General features: G+C 35.5%; 1 protein-coding gene across 3 annotated transcripts in view; it reads right to left on the bottom strand.

Annotated features, from left to right (window-relative positions):
* AFG1L (AFG1 like ATPase) overlaps nt 1–12,039 on the bottom strand; it is a 221,204-nt gene that overhangs the window by 113,845 nt on the left and 95,320 nt on the right. The gene's annotated exons all lie outside the window — the stretch shown is intronic.

Raw genomic sequence — 12,039 nt, forward strand, 5'->3', positions numbered from 1 at the left:
TAGCTTCTTAAGGTAAAATCTTAGGTCACTGATTTTAGAGACTTTTTTTCCTCTAAAAAAACATTTAAACTACAAATTTTCCTCAAAGAACTGTTTTATTTAGCAACATCCTAAAAATTTCAATGTTACATTTTCATTTTATTTTGCTTCAAAACATTTTCTAATTTTCATTGTGATTTCTTATTTAATCCATGGATTAGTTAAATATATTATTTAATTTGCAAATATTTGAGAGTTTCCTGGATATCTCATTGTTGTTTACATTTAATTCTACTATGGTGAGAATACATTCTATATGATTTCAAACTTTATAAATTTGTTGAGACTTGGTTTACAGACCAGAATATGTTCAATCTTGGTGAACATACAATGTGCACTTAAAAAGACTGAATTCTGCAGTTATTGGGTTTAATGTGCAATAAGTACTAATTAGGTCAAAACAAATGATTATATCTTTACAAATTTTTGTTCATTCAATTGCTTTAGGAGGGATGTTCAAATTTCCAACTATGATTATTCAATTGTCTAGTTCACTCATTAAATCTATTTTTGCTTTGTGTAATTTGAAGATGTGTTACTAGGTGCATATATTTAAGATTATCATGGCTTTCTAATAAATAGACTTTTATCATTATGAAATGTCACTCTTAATCTCTAGTAATATTTGTTTTGACATTTACATTTTTGGAGTTTTGGATGAAACTTAGAATTTATAGATTTATAAAAGTATTTATATAATTTATAAAACCGTAAGTACCGATCTCACATAGACGTTACGCATGCTAGATAATGCTTATCTATCTCTTCTTCACAAAACATTTGGGTGAAATATAAAATTAACATTTACATTATTGAATTTAGTCTTTCTTCCTTTCTTAGTTCTTTCCGTTCTTCTATTTTTTCCTTCCTTTTTAATCATTGCCAATCAGTTTATTTTTTTATTTTTTTTAAGATTTTATTTATTTATTTGAGAGAGAGAGAATGAGAGATAGAGAGCACAAGAGGGAAGAGTGTCAGAGGGAGAAGCAGACTCCCTGCTGAGCAGGGAGCCCGACACGGGACTCAATCCCGGGACTCCAGGATCATGACCTGAGCCAAAGGCAGTCGCTTAACCAACTGAGCCACCCAGGCGCCCCTGCCAATCAGTTTAAAGCAACAAATAAAACTATATTTATTCTAGAGAGGTTTTGTACCACCACTGTCTTGACCATAAGGGCTTATTTTTTTTAAATATCAATAGTGTGTTTGGTGATACACAAATTAAAAAATCAGAAAGAAAAGTTAGGGTGATCTACACATCTATTATTATTGATGTTGTGTTACTGCATATATCCTCAGCTAATATTTTCGATGAAAACTGCTATAGAGATTATGGCAGGAAGATGAAATCCTTCCCATCAATCCTACAAATAGTCCTGTAAATTAAATCCATTTTTTATTTAAATAATTGCCAGCCCTTCACTTTAGATATCCTACAACATTTTAAAGGATACGATCCCCTGTAAGAGTAATAGTGGGAATCCAAGGAAATTATAGGCTCCAGAGGGTATTGTTTTTAAGAACCATGAAAGAGAAACTTCACAAAATGTCACATAAAATCTTGATTACAAAAATACTACCATCCATATACTTACTATTTATTTTCAGTAAAGTTAAACATCAATGAAGTAGTTTTTCACACTAGAGCTTCTTTTTATAATGGAAGTCAATGGATTTAAATATCATGTCTTAAGTGTTCAATGAGAGAACAGAACCTCTATATTTCCGGGAATCTTTCATGCATGAAGATGACCCAAAACCAGCCAGGCAAAAATTAGTGGCAGAGACTCTTACTCTCCTGTTAACTTTTAGAACCATCTATTTCATTATCAAGTGTGAGTGGCTGAGGCTTAGTTAACAACAGCTTTCACTTGGACTCTAAATAAAAGTTGTCTTTATACTCTGAGGTCCTTACTACCAGATGGAGTATTAGTGTGAATGAATGGAATTCTTTGACAAATTTATTTAGAGTTCATTTAAGTTCATTGTGGTTTTTGTACTGATCTCTACAAAAACTGTATGGATGAGTCAGTGGAGTCCTTAGCATCTCTCTCCATGACTTCCTTTTTATGATAATATCACACTTATTTCCTGCAATGTCAACTACATAATTAGATGGGCCTTGCTGTCAAAGATCTCTTAATGGATTCTTTAATGTTGAAAATATTTCCTCTTTTTGGTATCATAAATCATTATAGCTGAAGGTAACTATAAGAGTATATTCTGGTAAAGCAGAAAATCATTCTTGTGCAGCTATATTCCAGATTAGGAATTTACATGCTCATTTTGGTACTAGACAAAAGATGTCCTCTTATTGAAATGATCTTAGGCTCAAAACTATTTTCTACAAATATGATTTACCTACAACTGAAATCCATAGCAGACAAACTCCAGCACAATGGCCCAGGAGTCAAGGGCACAGGCCCCCTGCTGCCATGAACTGAAGAAGGAGAAACTGAGCCCAGCATAAGCATCCTCTAGTGGGGCCACAGGGACCAGCAGGGCCTGCCATAGTAAATTCAATCTGACATTAATAAACTCATGCCAGCCTTCATATTGTTACTATTTGTATGGTATATCTTTTTGCAACCACTTACTTTCAATCTATCTTTACATTTAAATTATATCTTCTGAAATTTTTAATCCATTCTGTACCTCTCAATCCCTTTCAACCATTTTGCCCATCCTCCCCTCCGACAACCACCAGTTTGTTCTCTGTATTTATGGGTCTGTTAGTTTTTTTTGGTCTGTTTTCTTTTTTAGATTCCACATATAAGTGGAATCATAGAATATTTGTCTTTCTCTGTCTGACTTATTTCACTTAGCATAATACCCTCTAGGTCCATCCACGTTGTCACAAATAGCAAGATCTCATTCTTTTTTATGGCTGAGTAATAATCCATTGTATGTATGTGTATGGATGAGTGTGTGTGTGTGTGTGTGTGTGTGTGCACATACATATACACCAAATCTTCTTTATCCATTCATCTGTCAATGGACACTCAGGTTGCCTCCATATTTTGGCTATTGTAAATAATGCTGCAATGAACATAAGGGTGCATTTATCTTCTCAAATTAGTTTTTTCATTTCCTTTGAGTAAATACCCAGGAATTAAATTACTGGATCATATGCCATTTTTATTTTTCATTTTTTGAGAAACCTTCATACTATTTTCCACGGTGGCTGCACGAATTTTTCATTCCCACCAACAATGCACAAGGGTGCACATCCTTACCAATACTTGCTATTTCTTGTCTTCTTGATACTAGCCACTCTGACAAGTGTAAGATGATATCTCATTGTGGTTTTGATTTGCATTTCCCTGATGATTAGTGATGTTGAGCACATTTTCATGTCTCTATTGGTGATCTGTAGGTCTTCCCTGGAAAAATGTCTATCAGGTCCTCGGCTCATTTTTAAATTGGATTATCTGGGGGTTTTTGGTGTTGAGTTGTATATGTTCTTTATAGATTTTGGATATTAACCCCTTATTGGACATAACATTGTAAATATCTTTTCCTATTCAGGAGACTTTCTCATTTTGTTGATGGTTTCCTTTGCTATGCAGAAATTTTTTATTTTGGTTATGTCCCAATATTTTGTCTTTATTCTTGAAGAAAATTTTTGTTTCATATCTAGGTTGACGGGTTTTTCCCCCAGTATAAAGATGTAGTTCCATGGTTGCTGGCCTCCATAGTTCCTAATGGAAGTCATCAGAAGCTAATCATTGTTCCCCTGTATTTTACATGCTGTTTTTCTCTAGATGCTTTCTAGATTTTCCTTTCACATTAGATTTTTAGCAGTTTGACTATAATATGCCTAGCAGTGTTTTATTGTATTTGCTCTGCTTGACTTTCACCAAGCTTCTTGAACCTGTAAATTTATGTCTGTCCCAGATTAGGAAATTTTCAGTCATTATTTCTTCAAAAGTTTTTCTGCCTCATTCTCTCTTCTTACCTTCTAGGATTCCAATTAGAAATATGTTAGAAAGCTTGTTATGGTTCTACAAACTTAAGGCTTTCTTTCTTTTCTTCTCTCATTTACTCTCCATTCTTCACACTGAGTAATTTCAAGTTCTCTGGCTCTTTGCTTGGTTATCTCCATTCTGCTAGTAAGCTCATCAAGTGAATTTTTACTTAGGATACTGTCTTTTTTCATTCTAAAATTTCAACTTGGTACTTTTTTATGATTTCTCTTGCTCTGCTGAGATTTCCTAACTCTTCATTCATTATGAACATATTTTCTTTACCTCATTTCTCTAACAATTATTGTTTTAATTGTTGCTTTAAAGTCTAATGCCAATATCTGGGTCATATCAGGGTTGATTTCTGTTGACTGTTTTTTTCTCTTGAGGATGGGTCAATTTTTCCTCATTCTTCATTTTGAGATTGTTTCCTGGACCTTGTGGATTCGTTTCATTTTCTGGAGAGTGTCAATATCTTTGTTTTAGCAAGAAATTACCTTGGATGATTCTAACTACAAACTGTAGTTAGATCAGTACCCTACCTTTAGTTAGGAAGTTTGTGATCTACCCCACAAATGTATGGTTCAGAGGTCAGTCAGAGGTTTGGGCAAGATTTATACATAGAACTTGGGGCTACATCCATCTAGTTCACTCTGGGGTTCATTTCTCATTTTCCTGTAGAAATGCTTGCCCCAAACTCCACCATCTGGTTCTTCAGGCCAGAAAGACCGTGAGTTTTGTATCAGAATTTCAGTCACTCGGTGTAGCACTGACTTTATCTGCCCTAAAGGTGATAGCTATTTTTTTAAAAAAGAAAAGATATCTCCAATTTTGGACTTTCTTCCAAGTCTTACCTCCCTTCTAGAATCTGCCTGACATTTTTTACTCTTCAAGACCTTCAGATAGTTGTGTTATATATTTTTTCCAAATTTATCATTATTGTCTGTAAGAAGGCCATTTGGCTAGACGCTTACTCAGCTGTATCAGAAGTTTTAGTTTTTAATAGAGAAATGTAACCCATTTATATTTCAGGTCAACATGCCTGATCTTGTTTTATGTTCTTTACCCATACTTTTTGCTGCTTCTCCTGCTTTCTAGTTTTTGCTCTAAGAAATACTTTTTTCTTTTATCTTTTTTCTAGTTACTTGAAAAGTAGAAGGTATACCTTAAATTCTAAAAAACTTGACTGTGGGGCACCTGGGTGGCTCAGTCAGTTAAGCATCTGCCTTCGGCTCAGATCATGATCCCAGGGTCTTGGACTCAAGCCCCACATGGGGCTCCCTGCTCAGCGGGGAGTCTGCTTCTCCCTCTGCTGCTCACTCTCTCTCTCTCTCTCTGTCAAATAAATAAAACCTAAAAAATAATAATAATAGTAAATAAAATAAAATAAAATAAAATACTTGACTGTGTATTTCCCTAGTTATAAGTACAACAAATGATGATACTGTCACTCAGGATTGGCAAACACTCTCTCCAAGGGGAACACAATTTACAAATATCTAAGCAAGCAGTAACTACAAATACTCATTTACACTCAATTCATTGGTATCATCAATTTTCTTATTTCAAGTATTTCTTTTTAATAAGTTCACATTAAGACCTCTTTCCTCCAAGACACTTATTTTTCTTCATCATTTTATTTTCTTTATTCTATTTCTACATACCTCTTAAGTTGTTTTCTTACATCACTGATTTCATTTTCTGTAGTTTCAATTCTATATTTTAGTGTTTCCAATGCTTTTATTAATTTAATTTAATTAACTTAATCTTTATTTCATTTAGCTTTCTTTTACTTCAGCCAATTTCTTAGTAAAAAGGTTTTCAACTCAATCTGTCTTTTCTCTGCTTAGATCTTCTGTATCATACAGTTTATGTTCTCTTGATTTTTAAAGAATATAAAACAAATTTTCTAATACTTACTTCTCTTTTCTACTTATTGTTCCCATATTATGGTATTTTCTTTTTATATAACCTTGAAAAAGGAGTGGTATGACTAATCTTGGAGAATCCCTATAATGAAGATATTGGTTCCCCTCCCCAACCTCCTAGTTGTTCTTATAATGTCTGTCTCTACTGTTGTTCAATGTTAAAAAGTGATAGTTGGCATCCTTCCTTTGTTCACACTTATAATAGAAATACCAGTGTCCCCACTAAGCAGAATTCTGACTTTTGAACTGATATACACATATTTGATATCATATTAAGAAACTACCCATCTGTTCATATTTTAGGGAGTGATTCTATCAAGAATGATGCTGAATTTTGCCAAAATGTTTGTAGCTTTTATGGTGAACACAACTGGATTTTTTTCTCCCTAGAAATATTAATATGATAAATTACATTTGTTGTATGAGTGTGCATAATTGTTAGCCAACTTTCTAGTGATATCCAGCTTTTTATTTACTGTGGATGTGTTGCTTGAGGAAGGATCACATAGTGTTGTTGCCTGATAATCTAAGTAATACAGGATTGTTCTTGGGCATTCTAATGCTGCCTGCAGCATTTTCATCGTAATAAACAGTAAATTTAAAACTAGAAAGACCAGAATGCACTATTCTCACAGTTCTAACTTAAGTCAGTAGGGGACTTTTTTCTTTTTACCACTCTGTGTTTTACTACAGTTGAAATGAATTTACATATTCTATTTCCCCATAAAAATGTATTCTTATTTTTTGATTGAATAAGTTCTTAAACTTATTTATTAATTTCACATATTAATTAATTTAATTTACTTGCCTATTATCAATTTGTCGCTAGGGTCTCCATGCTCTTAAATATTTTTTTTCTCTATTAGAATATCACATAGGGGCACCTGGGTGGCTCAGTCGTTAAGCAACTAACTTCAGCTCAGGTCATGATCCCAGGGTCCTGGGATCCAGCTCCATATCGGGCACCCTGCTCCGCAGAAGGCCTGCTTCTCCCTCTCCCACTCCCCCTGCTTGTGTTCCCTCTCTTGCTGTGTCTCTGTCAAATAAATAAAATCTTTAAAAAAAATAGAATATCATGTAATTAACGAAATTTTATTCCAGAACCTAAAAACTGAGTAGCACATATATGAAATTTTAATTGTAGATTTTTGTTTTAGGCTTTTCTAATGACCTGACAGCATAATCTTTGAAAAGTAAAACTATGTTTATTTGTATATGGGCCACATAAACTATTTCCCTAAATGACAAAAATCACAAATAAATCACCTAATTGAGGCTTTACAAATTAAGAAATTAAATACAAACTATATCTAGATCTAATTTATCTGGAAATTTGTTAGCAATTTCCTATTCCTATGGATCTGATCCAAGATCTGCTCTGTTTCACTAAAAAGAAAAAAAAAAAAAAGCCTTAACCAGATTATCCTACATAATATAAAACAGTAGCACTACAAATATTACACTACAACTGTTGTTTAAAATACACTAAACATATATTGAGCTTGCAAGAAACTAGGAAAATCCCTACAGACCAGCAAATAGGAGGCTAAAAGCTAAAGTAGTAATCATCAGCTGATACTGGTTTGGGTTTGTTTTTTGGGGTCTTTTTTTTTTTTGGATTTGCATAAAAAGATATAAGCTTCATTTAAATACATTTGTTTATGTACTTTATATTTGTTTGTATCCCAATGTTCCAAAAAAGACTTAAGGAGTCTTACAAGATTATATAAAATGCAAAAAAGGAACATAGATTAAAAGTAGGATGAAAGAAGAAAAAAATGAGAGGATACTAAATGAAGCTGGGAACAAAGCCCAAATCGCATACTATAATGACCTAAATATTTGCTCTGGGTCATCTACAAGTTTGAATCTAAGCTTCCTCGCAGTGAACGTGAAAAGCAAAACATAACCAAATACTCTACTGACAATGTTTGTGAGATAAATATAAACTGGTGTTGAGAAATACAAATATTGAACCACCCTTGCAGCCCAGGAATAAGTCCCACTTGAGGGTAAATGATTCTTTAAAGGTACTGTTGAGTAGATTTGCTAGTATTTTATTGAAAAATTTTGTACCCATGCTCATCAAGAGATATTGGCCTGTACTTCTTTTTTTAGTGGAGTCTTTTTTTTTTTTTAAGATTTTATTTATTTATTTGACAGAGAGAGACAGCGAGAGAGGGAACACAAGCAGGAGGAGTGGGAGAGGGAGAAGCAGGCTTCCCGCAGAGCAGGGAGCCCGATGTGAGGCTTGATCCCAGGACTCTGAGATCATGACCTAAGCCGAGCAGACGCTTAATGACTGAGCCACCCAGGCGCCCCTTTAGTGGAGTCTTTACCTGGTTTTGGTATCTGGGTAATGCTGGCCTCAGAATGGATTTGGAAGTTTTCCTTCCATTTCTTTTTCTTTTTTTTTTTTTTTTTGGAGTAGCTTGGGGGTTTTTTTATTATTACTATGTTCAGTTAGCCAACATATAGTACATCATTAGTTTTCAAAGATTCATTAGTTGCATATAACACCCAGTGCTCATCACAACACATGCCCTGGTTTGGGGTTTTAACAACTACATAGGGTACAGAGGGTGAGCCTTGGACCCAAGACAGGAATTCAAATGCAGGACTAGAGAAAAGTAACATACAGGCAGTCACTCATTGGTACCTTATTCCCCTCACCCCCCCCTCCAAGTATTGCATCCCTTTCTTCTCTTCTACAGGATTTTTCTCTCTTAGGTTCCTATACTCTGGTGTTGCTTTCACTTGTTTATCAACTATTTCCCATTAAAATTATTAATTGCTTATTAAATGTTTCTGATCATTTTCTACTAAAATTAATAATCTATTAATTGACAATTAAGTTATAAGCTGTTAAAAGATTAGGGTATGATAGCTTCCATCCACAACAATAATTCCCATTCTTGTTCATGAAGTTGAAGCTTTACAACTAGAAATGGAGAGAATGAAATGAATGAAGTGGAAGAAAATTAAACAGAGAGGCTAAAAAAATTAATGAAGGGAAAAAATATTTTTCTCCACTGAGCACCATCTTTTGGACCTTTAACCTCCAGATTATACTGTCTTTATTGAATGACAGGAATCACCACCTAGTTGTACAGGCCTGAAATTTTAAAACAATTTCTACATTTGCCTTTCTCTTTTCCTCAATATTCAACCTACAGCCCTGTGCTATCCATTTTACTTCTTGAATATCTTTCAGATCTATCCTCTCCATATCCATAGGTGATACCTATGAGTTTTTCAACCTCAGGACTACAGACATTTTTGGATAAATAATTCCTTGCTGTGTGAGGTAGCCGCACATTTTATAGGATGTTTGGGCAGAATTCCTGGCTTCTACAGAATGACTAGAGGCCAGTAGCAGTACCCATCTCCACCCTGCCTAGTTGTGACAAACAAAAATGCCTCAAACATTGCCAAATAGTCTCCTAGGTGATAATTACTGCCTTATACCAAACTAACACCATTTCTTACCCAGTGTACTACAAGAGTCTCCTAATATATCTTCACTGAATCCACCATATTACTGCACCCCCCATAACGGTTCTCCACACTACACCCAGTGATATTCCAACTCTGATCTTGTCAGTCCCTACTTAAAGTACTTCAGTATCTTCCCATTTCTCTTAGACTAAAATCCAAAATCCTTTTTATTGCTTTAGAAGGTCTAGCTCTCACTTCTCCAGATTCATGTTGTACCTCACTGCATCCAGTACCTCACTGTAGGATGCAGAGGGGCAGAAGGATGCCCCTCCTTCATTGTACTCCAGCCACACTGGCTACCTTTCAATTCCTCACATGGCTCATCCTCTCTCCAGCTATTGGGAGAACCCTCTGACAAGAAGATTCTTCCCCCACCTCTTGTAACGCTCTGAGAATACTAATTCTCAGAGCGTTACAAGAGAATACTAATTCATCTACTAATATGCTATTTAAAACAGTAAATAGTAAAAACAGTAACAACCAATGTTGGGGCTCTAGATTAAAAGCTGTGACCTAAGGAAAAAGTTGAATGCAATTTTGATGATTGGAAAACAGGACATGCCGCTTTTTCTAGGACAGGGTAGACAAAGATCAGTGATGACCAACAACAAGCAGTGATAGAGGACGTGTTAAGAGTCACAAAACCTAGGTTCTAATCTCTTTTCTGCATTGATTATCCATGTGATTTGTTCTTAGTTTTAATTAACTTTTCTGGTGTACAGTTCTATCAGTTTGAATACATGTAACCATAACCACAATCGGGATACAAAACAGTTCCATCATCCCCAAAAATTCTCTCATGTTGCTCCTTTGCTGTCAAACGCCTTCCCACTGTAGTCTCTGGCAACCACTGACCTATATATTCTTTGTCCTGTACTTTTATCTTTTCCTGGCATATATTCATGCCATCTTCTCTATAATAAAATATTAAGCCATTTATGATGATCATTTGTCTGCCATGGCCAAAAACTAAATGTATGACAGTATCCCCTCTATGGTTCATATTTTAAAAAAGGATTTAAGTTTGTGGTTAATGCCCAATTTTTTCAATTCCACGTCTTAAATTTTCAGTCTTCTCTGGAAAAGTGGCTCCACTTTGAATTTCTACATGCTATCTTGGTGGGCCTATAACTTTGCTCACTCTACAAAGCTATGAGCTCCAGAATGTACCTTACCCTTTCCTTGTGGTGGTCCTTCCTCAGTTGACCACAGCCAACTGAGCAGCCAACTGCAATTTTCTTTACAGCAGTCTTTACTGATGGTGAGGGAGGGGGCAGTGTTCCAAGCTTATTCTAGCACCATGTTATTTATGAACATAGCTTGTCACTGAATGTCTAAAGATAATACTGATGACACTGTTTAGTCAACAGTCAGCTAAAGGAGAGTCTTGATAAATGATATAATATGAAAAAACTCACTGCGTTATCTCAGAGGGTTGCCACCCTGGTAAATCATAAGAATGCTATCCATAACATTATATAAATTTTAATAAGCACATCTGACAGAATCATGCGTAATTCTCTAGTAGTGTATCAGATTAGGTGTAATTACACTGGATTCAAAAGAATAACTGGATTCAAAAGTATTAAGTAATTGGGGTGCCCAGGTGGCTCAGTCGGTTAAGCATCAGACTCAGTTTCGGCTCAGGTCATGATCTCATGGGCCATGGGATTGAGCCCTGCATTGGGCTCCATGCTCAGTGGGGAGTCTGCTTAAGATTCTCTCCCTCTGCCCCCCCCCACTCGTACTCTCTCTCTCTAAAACAAATAAATCCTTAAAAACAAAAGTATTAAGTAATTTATGTCTCCCACAAGTGCTTCCTTAGAGATAAATTAAGTATTAGAAACACTTATATGTAAGCAAGATTTAAGTCTTTTTCTAAGATTCAATTAGGAGTTTTCTTTCATTTCATTGAGTTTCTTTTATGGCCCATAAAAAGCAATTAGAAAGGCTTGTATTTCTGAGACACAGAAACTGAAGAATTCCATAAAAATCTGCTTTTTGCTCCTTTTCCTGCTTCTATTCTTGCTAGGACCTGTACCCCCACCCCACTTTACACATGCCTCAGAATGCAAATAGTGTATGCCCTCCTTCTAAGGGACAAGGAGTTTATGATTTCTTCAGAATAAATAACATCTAAGGAAGGACCAGGTGATAATGACTGAACAAAGCTGTCGTATGCATATTCCAGACCACCAATGCTAGACATCTCAACACCAAGATGCCCTGGCTCCAAGGAATAACACCTGGGTCTCATCTTCATTCTAACCAGTTCCTGGATGCCTGAGAGGACACATACACCATACCATGATCCTTAATAAAAAACCCAAGACCCTGAACAAAGACGAAACTCATGCTCCTTTCCTTTCCAAGTCTCCCAGTCACTTCTCCGTATCTGCTCTCTCTATATCTTCAATAAACTCTGCTCTCACTTCCTGCTGGCTTGCATTTGATTTCCATCCTGCGCAGAAGCCGTGGACCCTCTTGGCTGGTTCTATAGGACCCCCTCCGGGTCCTCAGACCTGGCCTGCCAGCATCATTTTTTGGTATGAACATATATCAAATACTCAAGAGAAAAACAGCAAGTTCGTCAAAACAGGAGATCACAT

Source organism: Eumetopias jubatus, unplaced genomic scaffold (genome assembly GCF_037043125.1).
Source record: "Eumetopias jubatus isolate StellerSeaLion01/CBP00866 unplaced genomic scaffold, mEumJub1_p1.0 scaffold_6, whole genome shotgun sequence".
NCBI classification, from domain to species: Eukaryota; Metazoa; Chordata; class Mammalia; order Carnivora; family Otariidae; genus Eumetopias; species Eumetopias jubatus.